This window comes from Bufo bufo, chromosome 1, assembly GCF_905171765.1.
Source record: "Bufo bufo chromosome 1, aBufBuf1.1, whole genome shotgun sequence".
Lineage (NCBI taxonomy): Eukaryota > Metazoa > Chordata > Amphibia > Anura > Bufonidae > Bufo > Bufo bufo.
The window spans coordinates 188607720-188625839 of NC_053389.1; the positions used below are offsets into that span (position 1 = coordinate 188607720).

Below are 18120 nucleotides of genomic sequence, written 5' to 3' on the forward strand. Positions count from 1 at the left end.
TGAATGAGGTAGACTTGAGGTTCCTATCCCTAAAGATCACCTTCTTACTAGCTATCACATCAGCTAAGAGAGTTGGGGAACTTCAGGCTCTGGGGGCTTCTGAGCCCTATTTAAAATTCCTTCAGGACAAGGTCCTGTTAAGGTTTTTGCCAACCTTTTTACCAAAGGTTCCTACTTTCTCTAATATCAATCAGACGATATGTCTGCCCACTTTTTCACCGGCTGCGACTTCTCCCGAGGAGGAAAAGCTCCGTACATTGGACATCTCAAGAGGTCTTAGGATATATTTGGACAGAACAAGTGAATTCAGAAGGTCGGAAAACCTCCTTCTGACCTATTCAGGGAAGAACAGGGGTCTGAAAGCCTCCAAACCCACTCTGAGCAGGTGGATTAAAGAAGCAATCCGTCTGGCCTTTCTGTCCCAAGATTTGACACCTCCTTCTTTTGTCTCCGCCCATTCTACCAGGGCTGTATCCACCTCTTATGCGGAGAAGAAACTGATCCCCCTGGATCAGATTTGTGCAGCCGCTTCTTGGAGTTCTCTGAACACCTTCATCTCGCATTATCGTCTAGAGGCTAGACAGGCGGAGGGAATGGCCTTGGACAATCCGTTTTAAGTGCCGCCCTCTCCTGAGAGGGGAGTAGGGAGCCCTCCCAATTTGGGTGAGGTTTCTTGCTACTTCCCCACTTGTGCTGCTGGTTAGGACGAAAGGGAAGCGTCAATTTTGACGTAAATTTGTTTTCCCTTAGTCCTAACAGCAGCACACAAATTTCCCTCCCCTTGTGTGATTATTATCATTTACTTGTTATAAAGCAACCCCGTCCAGTTAGGGGCCGGGTTATATGGGGTAGAGGCTTAATTGATTAATTAGGATACTTAGGCAGAAATTTTTGTGTTCATTAAAAATTCCGCCTGTCCTGACCAGCTTCACAGGGGCAAATACCCCACTTGTGCTGCTGTTAGGACTAAGGGAAAACAAATTTACGTCAAAATTGACGCTACTTAGATACATACAGGTGAAACTCGAAAAATTGGACTATCGTGCAAAGTTCATTTATTTCAGTCATGCAACTTAAAAGGTGAAACTAACATATGAGATAGACTCATTATATGCAAAGCGAGATATTTCAAGCCTTTATTTGTTATAATTTGGATGATTATGGCTTACAGTTTATGAAACCCCAAAGTCACAATCTCAGGTACCCTTTGCTCAGGGGGTATGGATTAATTAGCTGACTAGAGTGTGACACTTTGAGCCTAGAATATTGAACCTTTTCACAAAATTCTAATTTTAAGCTGCATTAATGCAATTCCTTTTAATTTTCATTACTGAAATAAATGGACTTTTGCACGATATTCTAATTTTTCGAGTTTCACCTGTATATCTCCACTCATTCCTCATCAAATGGTCCCTGAGCTCCAGTCTCCCTCCGTTTATATACCTGCCTGCCAACATCATCCCCCCTAAGGCTAATCACACTATGTTACAGCAGGGGAACCCCTAGTAATCAGCTATATGACATCCCTCATAACAGTATATTAAGGAATTTATTAGGGATTAGTACAAATACTTTCCCTTAGTGGAAAAGGCAGGATGGATCCGATAATGAATTGTAGGCAATGTTAGGTACCTTGTGCTTGTCCTGCAGAACTTTTTACAGCAGCCTGTAATCTGTAGGCAGACTTGCAAACGCATGTTGTAAAAGAACCTATGTCTACTAACAGAAAACACGTTGACATAAACCTCCACCTGCTAGAAAGATTTCCTGGGACTATCCTGCCTCAGACTGAATGGAGAGCTGAGACAAGCAAGCTTGGGACCTTCCCTTACTCCCATAGACTTGAATGATTTTGCCTTGCAAAACGGGAATCCATGAGTCATCATTCTCCTCATCCCTACCTATGAGACAAATGGGAAAATTCCTTTAAAGAAGACCTGTCACCTCCTCTGACATGTATAGCTTAGTAAATACTTGAATTTTCCATGAAATAGCATATCTGGAGCATCTTTTCTTATGACTCTATGCTTTGCCGTTTCTCCATTAATTTTACTAGCAGTTTATGAATAAGTTACCAGCAGTCTTCAGTATAGATCCATCTGATGTGTCCCTGCACAGTCTGACACAGTCCAATCAGTGCTGTCAGTGGCTGACTGTGCAGGGAAACACTCTTTTAACAAGGCAACACCCAGTTGGTAATCCATTCATATATTTGTTGTAGGAATAATAGAGGAAAAGCACAATGCACAGTTATAAGAAAAGTTACTCCAGAATTGTTATTGCAGGTGAAATGCAAGTAGTTATTAAAACAGTCATGTCAGGAGAGGTGACATGCCCCCTTTCAGGACTTCTGCAGGTATTTGCAACAGTTTCAAAGGTGGAATTTCATTTTTATGATTTCTTACTCTTTTGAGCATGCTCAGCCTTATACAGTTGCAAGAAAAAGTATGTGAACCCTTTGAAATGATATGGATTTCTGCACAAGTTGGTCATAAAATGTGATCTGATCTTCATCTAAGTCACAACAATAGACAATCACAGTCTGCTTAAACTAATAACACACAAAGAATTAAATGTTACCATGTTTTTATTGAACACACCATGTAAACATTCACAGTGCAGGTGGAAAACGTATTTGAACCCTTGGATTTAATAACTGGTTGAGCCTCCTTTGGCAGCAATAACTTCAACCAAACGTTTCCTGTAGTTGCAGATCAGACGTGCACAACGGTCAGGAGTAATTCTTGACCATTCCTCTTTACAGAACTGTTTCAGTTCAGCAATATTCTTGGGATGTGAATCGCTTTCTTGAGGTCATGCCACAGCATCTCAATCGGGTTGAGGTCAGGACACTGACTGGGCCACTCCAGAAGGCGTATTTTCTTCTGTTTAAGGCATTCTGTTGTTGATTTACTTCTATGCTTTGGGTCGTTGTCCTGTTGCAACACCCATCTTCTGTTGAGCTTCAGCTGGTGGACAGATGGCCTTATGTTCTCCTGCAAAATGTCTTAATAAACTTGGGAATTCATTTTTCCTTCGATGATTGCAATCCGTCGAGGCCCTGACGCAGCAAAGCAGCCCCAAACCATGATGCCCCCACCACCATACGTCACAGTTGGGATGAGGTTTTGATGTTGGTGTGCTGTGCCTCTTTTTCTCCACACATAGTGTTGTGTGTTTCTTCCAAACAACTCAACTTTGGTTTCTTCTGTCCACAGAATATTTTGCCAGTACTGCTGTGGAAGAACCAGGTGCTCTTGTGCAAACTGTAAACATGCAGCAATGTTTTTTTGGACAGCAGTGGCTTCCTCTGTGGTATCCTCCCATGAAATCCATTCTTGTTTAGTGTTTTACGTATCGTAGATTCGCTAACAGGGATGTTGGCATATGCCAGAGACTTTTGTAAGTCTTTAGCTGACACTCTAGGGTTCTTCTTCGCCTCATTGAGCAGTCTGCGCTGTGCTGTTGCAGTCATCTTTACAGGACAACCACTCCTAATGAGAGTAGCAGCAGTGCTGAACTTTCTCCATTTATAGACAATTTGTCTTACCGTGGACGAATGAACAGCAAGGCTTTTGGAGATACTTTTATAACCCTTTCCAGCTTTATGCAAGTCAACAATTCTTAATCATAGGTCTTCTGAGAGCTCTTTTGTGCGAGGCATCATTCACATCAGGCAATGCTTCTTGTAAAAAGCAAACCCCGAACTGGTGTGTGTTTTTTTATAGGGCAGGGCAGCTGTAACCAACACCTCCAATCTCATCTCATTGATTGGACTCCAGTTGGCTGACACCTCACTCTAATTAGCTCTTGGAGATGTCATTAGTCTAGGGGTTCACATACTTTTTCCACCTGCACTGTGAATGTTTACATGGTGTGTTCAATAGAAACATGGTAACATTTATTTCTTTGTGTGTTATTAGTTTAAGCAGACTGTGATTGTCTATTGTTGTGACTTAGATGAAGATCAGATCACGTTTTATGACCAATTTGTGCAGAAATCCATATCATTCCAAAGGGTTCACATACTTTTTCTTGCAACTGTATATAGTTGTAATAAGTGCTGACCAGTCACTAGCTATTAACATGCCGATTTTTCTCACGAGCATGCAAAACGCATTAAAACGCGTTGCACTCGCTCTGAAAAAATCCTGCATTTTCCCACAACGCATCCGCATCTATTCCCACACGTCACCCGCAACACCTGTGTGAAAGAGGCCTAAGGTTTTCATAGCATCATAAATCAATATAATGCGGTGCACCCCGTTCAGTGCAGGAAGTTTAGGATTGCGAGTCCTCAGCGTGACACCCACTCATCTGTAAGGGGCCTAAGTCTGATGCTCTGTGTGTAAGCAAACATGTTTCCATTCATTTACAGCATGCAGAGATCTTAACAATGGAAACCCAAAGTATATCAGAGATTTGTAGAGGATTTCTTTATACAATTACATAAAAAGGAGAAACCCACTTTAATAGGATGTCTTACAGATGCCCTAAAGTGAAAGTGGGCAGATAAATGAGCAATATAATTATTAATAGGATCTTCTAATGATTTCATGTAAAATTATATTTCTATATCCAATATATAAATAAGCTATCACTGAGATGAGAGGTCCTAGGAACGCATGCAGTCCTGGGAGGCCACGCACGTCAAAAAACTATGACCCATCCAGATTCTTAATTTATTAATTTATTTAATCATAAGAATATTTTAATAAATACCCCCTCCCTTGTAGAGTAGTAATAGAGAGGAGGGGGAGTTCTGGCAATGTATGTACCCCAAGTGCTGGGATCAGGTGGCTTTGGTCAGACTACTTAATTACAGGGCTACGGCAGCGAACTGACACTAAAGGCCTAGGGCTACGGCCACACGGTCAGGTTTCCTGATGCAGTTTTGGAAGCTAAAACCAGGAGTGAATTCAACAAAGAAGAGAAGTTGTATCTCTCCTGTATACGTTCTCTCCTTTTATGATCCACTCCTGTTTTTGGATTCCAAAACTGCATGCAGAAACCTGACCATGTGGCCGTACCCTAACAGTATAATGTTGAGATCACGTATTGATCATGATGTAGGTCATTACCCTATATCTATGACCAGGATATGGTAGATACATGATCCTAAAAATTCTAATCGATCATATGTAATTCTTTAAGCATAATGGTGGAGATTTATCAAACTGCTGTAAAAGAAACTGGCTTAGGCCTCATGCACACGGCCGTTGTTTTGGTCCGCAACCGAGCCGCCGTTTTGGCGGCTCGGGTGCAGACCCATTTACTTCAATGGGGCCGCAAAAGATGCGGACAGCACTCAGTGTGCTGTCCGCATCCGTTGTTCCGTTCTGTGGCCCCGCAAAAAAAAATATAACATGTCCTATTCTTGTCCGTGCTTTGCGGACAAGAATAGGCAGTTATATTAAAGGCTGTCCGTGCCGTTCCGCAAATTGCAGAACGCGCACGGACGCCATCCGTGTTTTGCGGATCCGCAATTTTCAGACCGCAAAACACACCACGGTCATGTGCATGCGGCCTTAGGCTAGTTTCACATCTCCGGCAGCAATTTCGGCAGAGAACAACCTACCGGAATTCTCCAGATCCAGAACTGCCGGATGCAACCAGAATGCCCGCCAGCCCCATTAACTATAATAAGGTCCAATAGATATCTGGCTGCAATCCGGCAAATATGCTAAGAATCGGCCAGACAGAAACCACTGCACACTGAGGTTTGTATCCGGCCAATTCCCGGCATTCTCTGCCGGAACTGACAGTCGGATCACCCTGTTGCAGATGTGAAAGTAGCCTTAGTTGCCCAAAGCCACCAATCACATTTCAACTTTCATTTTTCACAGCTCCTTTGGAAAATGAAAGGTGGAAATAGATTGGTTTATGACAGTATACAGTGGATATAAAAAGTCTACACTACCTGTTAAAATGTCAGATTTCTGTGCTGTAAAAAATATTAGACAAAGATAATTCATTTCAGAACTTTTTCCACCTTTAATGTGACCTATAAACTGTACCACTCAATTGAGAAACAAACTGAAATCTTTTAGGTGGAGGGAAGAAAACAAAAAAAAACTAAAATAATGTGGTTGCATAAGTGTGCACACCCTCTTATAACTGGGGATGTAGCTGTGTTCAGAATTTAGCAATCAAACATTCAAAATCATGTTAAATAGGAGTCAGCATGCACCTGCCATCATGTAATGTGCCTCTGATTAACCCCAAATAAAGTTCAGCTGCTCTAGTTGGTCTTTCCTGAAATTTTCTTAGTCGCATCCCACAGCAGAAGCCATGATCCAAAGAGAGCTTCCAAAGCATCAGAGGGATCTCATTGTTAAAAGGTATCAGTCAGGAGAAGGGTACAAAAAAATTCCCAAGGCATTAGATATACCATGGAACACAGTGAAGACAGTCATCATCAAGTGGAGAAAATATGGCACAACAGTGACATTACCAAGAACTGGACGTCCCTCCAAAATTGATGAAAAGACGAGAAGAAAACTGGTCTGGGAGGCTACCAAGAGGCCTACAGCAACATTAAAGGAGCTGCAGGAATATCTGGCAAGATCTGGCTGTGTGGTACATGTGACAACAATCTCCCGTATTCTTCATATGTCTGGGCTATGGGGTAAAGTGGCAAGACGAAAGCCTTTTCCTACGAAGAAAAACATCCAAGCCAGGCTACATTTTGCAAAAACACATCTAAAGTCTCCCAGAAGCTGGAACTGGGGCCTTAGTTAAGCTAGAGGGAATTATGAACAGTTCCAAATACCAGTCAATATTGGCACAAAACCTTCAGGCTTCTGCTAGAAAACTGAACATGAAGCGGAACTTCATCTTTCAGCATGACAACGACCCAAAGCATACATCAAAATCAACAAAGGAATGGCTTCACCAGAAGAAGATTAAAGTTTTGGAATGGCCCAGCCAGAGCCCAGACCTGAATCCTATTGAAAATCTGTGGGGTGATCTGAAGAGGGCTGTGCACAGGAGATGCCCTCGCAACCTGACAGATTTGGAGTGTTTTTGCAAAGAAGAGTGGGCAAATCTTGCCAAGTCAAAATGTGCCATGCTGATAGACTCATACCCAAAAAGACTGAGTGCTGTAATAAAATCAAAAGGTGCTTACACAAAGTATTATTTTAAGGGTGTGCACTCTTATGCAACCATATTATTTTATTTTTATATTTTTTCTTCCCTCTACCTAAATGATTTCAGTTTGTTTTTCAATTGAGTTGTACAGTTTATAGGTCACATTAAAGGTGGAAAAAGTTCTGAAATGATTTATCTTTGTCTCATTTTTTTTACATCACAGAAACCAGACATTTTAACAGAGGTGTGTAGACTTTTTAAATCCACTGTATATTTATAATGTTTATATTATATTGTATATTATAGCATTTTTATAGCACTAGCATAACCATAATAGCACTTGACAGCAGGTAGCGCTTCATGAACATGCTACGTAGAGAGTGAGACAGTACTACTGTGCAAGTAAAAGGCAGATCCACCAAGGTATTTTGCCCAGTGGCCTGGGTGTTATTATCAGGGTGAAATTATCTAGGAGGGGAGTGGAAAGACACGTCATCTCTAGTAAAGACTGAAAAAAAATGAGAATTTGAGCATGAGTAAAGTCTGTTTCACCTCCTGCTGGGAATTTCACCTCACATGTGGCAGAGTGGAAGCAGCAGGGATCAGGTTATATATAAATAAGAACCAGGGCCACCACTAGGCAGGAGGAGCTCACTGGGACTGATCATACAAGTCCTATATGGGAGCAAGGAAGGTGATCAAAGGACTTGTACTAGGGACTTAAGAGGGTTCTCAGTGTGTTTGTACAATGAACTAGGGAGGGCGCCCAGTGGACTTCTACAAGGAGCTTGGAAGAGTGCTTATAAGACTTCTACAAGGGTCCACAGTGGACTTCTCAAGAGTCTGGAGAAGGTGTTCAGAGGACTTTGGAGAAGGTGTTCAGTGAACTTCTTCAAAGATGCACAGTGGAGTATAAGTAGCTGATAAAAAGGTGCATAGTAGACTTCTGCAAGGAGCTGGGAAGTGGACTTCTAAAGAAGACGGTGGACCTTTGCAATGTGCTAGGCACAGTGCACACTAGACTTGCACAAGGAGCTGGGGAGGGTGCTGTAATCCAGCCTGTGCTTGTTACTTTCCAGCCTCATATACTTCAGTGCAAGGAGCCTAAGAAACACTCCCCTCCAGCCTGCAAGAATGACTGTTCTCTTCCTGCTTTGGACACAAGTTCTTTCTGAAAGTTTTGGCACTAAAGTGTCCTGAGAGGGAGCAGGGTTCACAAAGGACCAGGGCAGGGGTGCCCTTTTATCTCCCTTATATTCTGCATTCTCATATGTTTAGTTTTTTTTTTTTGAGTGACAGAGGAGGCACAGATAAGAAAGCTGTAGCTTGTATGTCCTTGATCACATGTGTGCCTGGGAGACTGAAGAACTTACTGCTGGAGGAAGGTAAGCTTGCATATCTTTGCTAGAAATCCAGTACTTGACCAGAGTGAATGGAATCGAATGTAATGTGGTTATCAGATTAATTCCTGCTTGCTGAATTAATCTCCGTGTGGCGCTGTTGGTGTTTTCGTCCCTGACCAAATATATAGTCATGCTTGTAAAATCTAGCACGTCATTTTGGCAACAGAGGATACAATGTGCGTTTCATGTCCTGGGAGGATTTGTGACACTGGCTTGAGTCATTTTTGATATAAAGCGAACAGTAGTGAGACTTCATACTGATATACATTGAAACTATCCAAATCCTTTGAGACATCTAAACTTTTCATTGATCTTTTATTGCATATAGGCACTTGTGACGTCAATCTGATGTGGCAGTTTTCTTGCTTGTATGAAATTGTCTGTCTTCCTATCTGACATGAAATCATAAGGGAACGTTCACACCTACCATACCGCTGCGATTCAGCCTCTGCAGTATTATAGCACCCCAACCAGATGTTAGGTCTTATTATCCAGTGTGCAATACAGTAAATTAGAGGCTGATCTGGAAATCAGATGATTATTATTTATAAGTCTTCTAAGTTAAAATCAATTAATTCTATAGAAATCTGAGAAAATTATGATGCTCGGAAGGGACCGCAAAAAGTCTTAGAAGTCACGTCGTTTTTGGAAAGGATACGCTAAACACTGGTTCTATTTTTGGACCCTTTGAAAAATAACCTGTTCTGTATCAAACGATAGAATGCAGAGAAATTAAAGAGATTTATTGGTTATGAGTTGGCTGATGTTATTTTTTCCTTGTAAATCCAAGACAAATGTCTCTTGGTGTCAGATCTAATCCTGCCTATTGCCTATATGACTTGATGTTACTGAGTTATGTAAATACAGTTGTAAGAGAGGTTATATGAGGCAATGCAGCACAGGAAGGCAGCGCTGACTATGAATGGCGGCAGGAGGTGCACATGTCGTAGCGAGATTCCTTAGTGTAATATACTATATATTCCTTTATACTGTATAAGCTCACTACATAGCAAAAATTGCATAAGAAACCGCATAAGGACTTGCTGGTGGTTCCCATTGGTGTTCGTGCCTATCCAAGCAGAAGGCTAGACCATGAGTTTGTAAATTCACTAATTGTAAGCCATTAAACATAATTTAGACACAGCTTGTTTCTTCCTATTACTAAAGGTCATAAGAATGAGCACTTGGGTACTGAAAACAATTGGGATACAAAAACTTCTGTCCAGAAATGTATCTGATTAATTTAAAGGGGTGGTCCATCTTTCTAAGAAGGGCCCACAAAAACAAGTGAACCAAAGGTTTCCCACCTGCTCAGACCAATAGTGATAAGCTGTTGCGATACCTGTGGGGGAACCCAAATGTAAAAGAACCTCTGCATGAAAAAATCAAAAGATTACACAGTTCATTTAGAAATTAAAGGGGTAAACACCTTTTATAATTGATGACCTAACCTCAGGATGGGTCAATCAATATGTGAGCTGTGGGGGTCTGACACCCAACACGACCATCAGCTGTTTGAGGAAGCTGCCATGCTCTGGATGGCGCCGTGGCCTCCTCGCAGCTTACCAAGCACAGCGCCGTCCATCGGAGAGAGTCTGTGCTTGGTATTGCAGCTTAGCCCCTTTCACTTGAATAAGACTGAGCTGCACCTAGGCCCCATGACCAATGAAAGTGAAATCAATAGCCAAGGAAGATGCTGCGTTGCTCACCGGAGAGCCAAAACCTCTTCAAACAGCTGATCCTTGGAGGTCTCGGGAGTCAAATCCCCACAAATCAGATATTGATGACCTATCCTGAGGATACGTCCTGAATTTTATACACTCGGACAACCCCTTTAACTGCCTGTGTAATATTTGTCCCCCAGGGCAAGCAACATCTCTTTATAATAATAATAATCATAATAATATGCTGTATTATGGAATTATTATTCATCCATTTTTCTGAAAAAGCTTTTCCTATGAATAATATCGATTAGACATGCGATAAAAGAGTGACCATTGGGGTTTCGAGCACTGGGACTCTCATTATGCGTGAGAAGACTATCCGGCCGTTATATTCATGTCAATGGCAGATAAAGAGACAGCAATAAAGCTCCTGTTTCCAAACCTATCACTGATTTCAGAGGCGAATAAGCAAGCACTGCCAGGAACGGGGACCAGACTTCCCATTCTTGGAATCAGCAGTGGTCAAGTGGTTGTACCCCTACTGTTCACACCTGTCTAGTTAGCACACATCAAAGCAAGACATGCATTTATCATTCATTCCCTTCCCATTAGTAAATGTCCAGCTGATGTTATATTGGACCAAAACATTTCAACCTTCAGTGCACAGTGTACCAAATGAACAGCGAATATAACCAGAAGGTTTGGTGTTCTGTGAAGGGGGTACAATAAGGTTACTTTGCGAGCAGTGTAATTCCATTTGAAATTGCTTTCAGCTTTGTCCCTTTGCTTTTATTTATTTCATAAAACCATCTCGACAACCAGGCAAGAAAAGCGTGTGATTAGTCTACAGCAAGCCTTCCTTTATATTTTCCGTGCCAGCTGTTTTGCATTTCACATAGTCCGGACTCCGGAGCGATCCTGCAGATTATTAGACTGTGCAGAGGCACCGACCTGGAACAGCAATGAGGAATCACTAGAAGCATTGTGGAAGGTTTTCCCCCATAAGACTACTGGACAAATTAAAGGCTATGTACACCTTCTAGGGCAAAAATTTTTATGATCGCATTTTACTCATTTTGGGCTAATATTAAGCCGTTCTGTCATAAAGGGTTAACTGTTTTTCTAGCTGTGTGAATCGTACTTTTTACTTTCACTTTGTGCTGGTCATCTACTAAACCTTGTATCTAAATTACTAAAAGGCCATAAACACTTAAGCGACATTCTTATCAGCAAGATAAGAATTGAGCTATAATGAGTGTTTATAAGGTCAGAGATAAGGAGCCATCAGCTGAGCTGTCTGACGGAACAGAGTGAAAATTCAGATCCTGCTACTAGAGAAACTCCAGGCTGCACAAATACAGTGGTTCAATTTTTTTTTATAAAAATCAATTGAAAAAAAGGTTTTTAGTAGCGCTGAGCACGAATATTCGAATAGCAAATTTTTAGCGCAAATATCGCCACTTTGAGAATTCGCGAATATTTAGAATATAGTATTATATATTCGTTATATCGAATATTCCGCATTTTTTTTCCATCTGAACACGATTCCTCTCTGCTTCTTGCTTGTGGGCCAATGAGAAGGAAGTAATGTCAAGTTCACAACAATACTTAGTGCAACAATCAGTAATCTGTAGTGAGACCTGCTAAAATGTGAAGCTGCACGTAGTGCGATAAAATATTCTAATCACTGCCGATTAGCGCAATCGCAAATATATTGGAGCACTTGACTCTATCTGCATATAAAGCTATTCTAATGCTCTGCCGTGAAAAATTTTGCCAAAGTGACCCACGCCTGTATTTCGCTTTACGAATTCATATTACGTGATTTTTACATTGCCGATTTATCGCATTCAATAAAATAATCTCGAATTCTCGAAATTTGCGAATATATGACGGATATTCTACAAAATATTTGTGAAATATCGCGAATTTGAATATAGCCCCTGCCGCTCATCACAAATTTTTAGCTCAAAATGAATACAATGCAATAATAGAAAAAAATGCCCCCAAAGATGTATATAGCCTTTGAGGTTAAAAGACCCAGGGCAGAGGTGCAAATGTAAGCTCCTATATCCAAAAAAAAATCTGTTGAGTCCCCCAATTATATATCAGTTGGGATTCATTTTTTGTGGAGCTATAATAGGGCTCCCATTCAAGTGCATGATGTCTATATGGTACCTCCTAATGCCTCCAATTCAATTTGCATGTTAAAAAAAAAAGGCAGCGTGGACGTATGGTACCCGATGGAGCCTGAGCAATAGTGCCTGGAGACTATAAGGTATCTGCACAGCCTCTTTGTACTGATATACACACTTAGTACACACATCTCTGCTGTGTGCATTTGACCTTATAGTACCAGTGTGCTCATATGAAGCAGAAGGACCCTATGGGAACTCTCATGCTCCAGGTCCCAGGTTTGACAGCAACCTCTGCAGTCCTATAGTTATGCCTCTGCTAATTCCATATCAGCTCTACCTCCTGTTCCTCATTCAGCAAAATGTAAAAATTCTAGCACTACTGCAGTTTTTATGCCAGTTTTTTTCCAAGCATGCAGTGTGAATGTCCTTGTCATAAATATTGGACTAAAATGGTTCTGGTATTTTTTACATTATCCTTTTTGGATGCCCGAGGGCATAACTGCTGCTAAAAATCCATGTTTTCTCCCATTTCATCACATTGAGGCCTCTTTCACACTACAGTATGTCCATTTCAGTGTTTTGCGTTCCGTTTTTCACGGATCCGTTGTCCCGTTTTTGGGTTCCGTTGTGTCTCCGTTTCCGTTCAGTATGTCCGCAAAAACCTTTCAGTATGGTTTCCGTATGGTTCCCGTATACGGTCCGTTTTTCACGGATCAAAAACGGAAGCCACCTGTATTTGTGCTCAGCCAAAGTTTGGCAACAAGAAACACATGGCCACAGTGGGCTGGGCCTAGCATTTGTTAATGATGGATCCGCAAAAAACGGATGACATACAGATGACATACGGATGCCTTCCGTATGCATTCCGTTTTTTTGCGGACCCATTGACTTTAATGGAGCCACGGACCGTGATTTGCGGACAAACATAGGACATGTTCTATCTTTCCACGGAACGGAAAAACGGAAATACGGAAACGGAATGCATACGGAACACATTCCGTTTTTTTGCGGACCCATTGAAATGAATGGTTCCGTATACGGACCTTATACGGACCGCAAAAAACGGACCGCAAAACGGAAGAAAAAAACTGTAGTGTGAAAGAGGCCTGAAATAGTGAATCTTACGGTAATGTGAATCGGGCTTTATAATAAAAAAAATGGCTTCAGAATTTCTATATCAATAATTCAGCCTACTGGCCCATTTTAGCAAAACATTCTTTCCATCCCTTTCGTGGATTTGCGGTGTTATTCTGCCTGTAAAAACCATTACATGGGGGATAAGACGGTGCTTAACGTTATATAAATCTTGCCATTTTTCATTGTATGTTTATAAAACCTCCTTTAGAAGCCAACACAAGGGAAAATTTGCTGCGTCTTCTTTATAACCAGCCATCTGTTTTTGTTTTTTCCCCCCTGTTTCCTTAGGTCACTCATACATTTGTCTAGTGCTCTAGGTTTTAAGGGCTCATTACTAGTGGAATGACAGAGGCTTTTATAGCTCGCAGCCTGCCAGGACTTACATAGTACAGTTGAAAAAAGACATATGTCCATCAAGTTCAACCAAAGGATTGAAAATGACATGGATGAAGGGAAGGGAGCCGGGTAAACGTTAAAACTTTGTCGTCGTCGTCCCCCACCTATTGATCCAGGGGAGGATAAATAACCCCTTCCCAGCACCATAAGACATGAGCAATCTGTTCCAAAAGGTAAAAATGGCCCACCTGATCCCAAGTGGCAATCAGACTGGATCAATGTTTGACATCATCAAAACCTTCCTTGAAGCCATCAACAGCTCCTCAAGTAGATTATCCTCCCACAGACTGACATCTCTTATGGTGAAGAAATCTGAACATTGTTTTTTTTTTTTTTTGGCTGAGGCTGTGGCCCCTTGTCTTTTGAGGAGTTTTTACACAGACCAGCTTTTCACCATATTTTTTGCACGGACAAGTGATGTAGTTATATAGTTGCCTCTTCTCAGGACTAAATAAATCAATTTTTTTTAATCTTTCCCCATAACTAAGACCCCCTGTGTCCCTTATTAGTTTAGTTGTGATCTACAAGTACTCTACAAGTATAACTAATAATCTACAAGTACCCTTAAATCCTTCCCTACTGTTCCATTGTCACTCACACTAGGACATATGAGGCATGTAAATTATTTGTACTCAGATGCATACCTTCACATTTATCCAGATTGAACCTCATTTGCCAAGCGAGTGTGCAAGTCAGCTTGTAGTTTTTGGACATCTACCATAGACTGCACAGTACTACATAGCTTGGTGTCATCTGGAAAAATAGAAATGGTGCTAATAATCCCATTCTCTACACCAGTAATGAATACATTAAACAATAAAGGACCCAGCACTGAACCTTGGGGTACACCACCTATAACTGGGACCATTCTGAATAGAAATCATTGACCACAACTCTCTGCACACGGTCCTTCAGACAGTTTTCAATCCAGTTACAAGCTATGCTTTCTATGCCTATACACATTATTTTACCTATTACATGTCTAAGGCTACTTTCACACCTGCGTTAGGAGCGGATGCGTCTGGTGTCTGCACAGACGGATCCGCTCCTATAATGCAAACGCTTAGATCCGTTCAGAACGGATCCGTTTGCATTACCATGAAAAAAAAAAAAAAAAATTTTTTTTTGTTCATGATAATGCAAACTGATCCGTTTTGACTTTACATTGAAAGTCAATGAAGGACGGATCCGTTTGAAAATTGAGCCATACTGTGTCATCTTCAAACGGATCCGTCCCCATTGACTTACATTGTAAGTCTGGACGGATCCGTTTGCCTCCGCACGGCCAGGCGGACACCCGAACGCTGCAAGCTGCGTTCAGGTGTCTGCCTGCTGAGCGGAGCAGAGGACAAACGGTGCCAGACTGATGAATTCTGAGCGGATCCGCATCCACTCAGAATGCATTAGGACTGGACAGATCCTTTCGGGGTCGCTTGTGAGAGCCTTCAAACGGAGCTCACAAGCGGAGCCCCGAACGCTAGTGTGAAAGTAGCCTTAGAAGGACATGTGTCAAATGCCTCTGCAAAGTCAAAAAATATAATATCCACAACTGTCCCCCCCCCCCCCCGCCCTAGCTTCAACTAAGCTTTTCTTAAAAAAAAAAAACAAGACAAAGGGGTTTGACAACTTCTGTCCTAAGTGAAACCTATCCTCAGGATAGGTCATCAGTATGAGATCAGTGAGGGTCTGACACCCAACACCCCCGCTGATCAGCTGTTTTAGGCTGCCTTGGTTCCGGGGACTATACAGTGTACAGAACTGGAGGCAGACAACTCTGTACACTGTGAAATGGCCGTTGCGGGGAGCTAAGCTTCAGTATACTGGCACCAGAAACTACACAGTGTACAGGACCTTCTGCTAATGCTCTGTACACTGATGGTTTCCGGCAACGTGGCAGCCTGAAACAGCTGGTGGGTGGGGATGGCAGGTGTTGGACTCCCACCAATCTGATACTGATGACCTATCCTCAGGAGTGTGGAGAACCCCTGTAAGCGGGTCTCATGATAATCAGCTGACAGCACAGGGAGGGGAGTCCAATGAAAGATCTGCCCTGACTAATAGAGGGGAGTACTGATAGGAGGCCTCTCTGTTAGTTTTCTATATTAAAATACAACACATGGAATAGAGGTGTCAACAGTCCACATACCGTTTTTCTTAAAAGGGTTGTCTTATTGTGTTTATCTAAAAGTTTCCCTGAAAATAAACTGACTGTAGGGGGCTTGCAGTCAGGACTCCTCAAGATCAGCTGATGTTGCCAAAGAAAATGACCAGCTAGTGTTCATATCAAAGGACTATCCATATAATACATGAATGAGTAAGGTCATCCAATGTGAGAGTTGCTTTTTGTATCAGCGCAACACTCTGGCTATAAAGGTTGTCCTTTAGATAAGTTTATTTAGCCTTCCTAGTAGTGGACACTAAGGGGGAGATTTAAGAACTGGCTTAGTTGTCCATGGCAACCAATCAGATGCCACCTTTTATTTTACAAAGGAGCTGTGAAAAATGAAAGGAGGTTGCTATGGACAACTAAGCCAGTTCTACTTTACACCAGTTTGATAAATTTCCCTCTAAGTGTTGCCAGTCTTGTTAATCTTCAGCGGCATGCAGGCAGCGGTACAAGGTATACACGAGTATGTCACTATGTCAATCAAGAAGAATCATGATCAGTCTTCAGCATTTGGGTCTAGTTCGGCCGCATTTTGGTCTCCATTGTTTTGGTAGATAATGTATTGTGACCTGGGATTTACCTGGATAAAAAATTGTGACCATTTTCGCACAATATGCATCAGATAAGAAAAGAAATGCAGCACAAATGTGAGAAGCTGAAGATGTGAATGACCTTTCGCTGCCTAAGCCGTGTGTTTATCAAATTAAATACAGAGACGTCAAGTAATCTCATTCCATTCCATTGGCCTTACTCTTCCCAAGAATAAACATGGTCTCCTTTTATCCACTGATGTAGAAGGGATATTGAAGTATTTTGTGTATTCATACCTTCCATGATGCTTCTTTCTGTCTCAAGCAGCTGACAATCTAATTTTCATACATGGAATTTAAATGACTGCATTAGGTTCTTTTCACCCTGTGTCCGATTATAATGGAAGCCATAATGCTGTTTTGAATCTTTGATACTATGGATCAAAACAGTGACCAATGGACCCCAAATGTTATTTTAATAAATGTTATTTTAATCTAAATCAGCATGAAAAATAGATACTTTTGTAATTTACTTTTTGTTACAAAAATGTTAGATAATCCTTTTACTTATTACATTACATTATAAGGACTCCCCCTCGTGTTTAATCTGTATAGTATTGTGCACGACCACCTACTGAAGTGGTCACACATGCTCAGTTCCATCCTTCAACTGCCATCAACGATAGTTACTATTGGCTGTGACAGGTACAGTGAGAGAGCTGCAGCAGAAAGGGTATACCCCTGAGAAAGGATACACCTACTGAGAAAGGACACTTCCCCTGGGATGCCAGCTTGAAATATATCTAGTAGTGCAATTAAAGCAATGAATGGAGAGATCTCTGGATCTGGATCTGGTTCTAACTTTTAGAAATAGACTGTCATGAACTATATGATGTCATAATGGCATAACCCCTTTAAGTAACCATCTATGCTGACCAAGGTTTCAATAATAAAATATATTCTAATTTCCCCATATCAGTATCAGATGACATTGGTGTGTGTAACGCTCAATAGATTAGTCTAAAGTGACATCTGAGATTCATCATGAACTGAATGAAAAAATACGTTCCAGCACATTAGAAATACATATGTTGTGCATATTTTGGATGAATTTCCTTTCTCCAAATACATTATACGATAAGTATTTCCTCAGCCCATGAAATGACATGTCAGGTTGGAGGGCACACGTGAAATGAACAGATATAGCACAGACTACATTATAAATATGAGGTTGCTATAAGCCAGAAATTTGGATGAACGCAAAACTTATCTTCATACATTTTCTGCCTATTTCACATATGATTAAAATTACCACGTACATTTATACAATCCATGGTTTTTGAAATTCCAACCACACGTTTTTCATTTAAAAGATATTTCTAGGAGGCCATAGACTAGTGGATTGTGGTGTTCTTCTATGGTCTAGATAGAATAAAATATCATATACATTAGTCTAAAGTTGATTAGAGTGGATGATTTCAACCAAAACAAACATTCATTGGTTGAATTTGAACAATCAACAATCGTTTTAGCCGATCGATGACAGACCATAATCGTTTGAAAAGAAGTTGGCCATGTTTAACCCCTTAGTGA

The 18120-nt window shown here is 41.2% G+C and overlaps 1 protein-coding gene across 1 annotated transcript in view; it reads left to right on the plus strand.

Moving 5' to 3' along the window:
• Positions 1 to 8265: 8265 nt before the first annotated feature.
• The window catches only part of LOC120986903 (neurotrophin-4-like), a 115734-nt gene continuing 105879 nt past the window's right edge, over positions 8266 to 18120 (plus strand). Inside the window, exon 1 of the mRNA XM_040415589.1 lies at positions 8266 to 8477. The gene's annotated coding sequence lies outside the window, so the exon portion shown is untranslated. The remainder of the gene's footprint in view (positions 8478 to 18120) is intronic.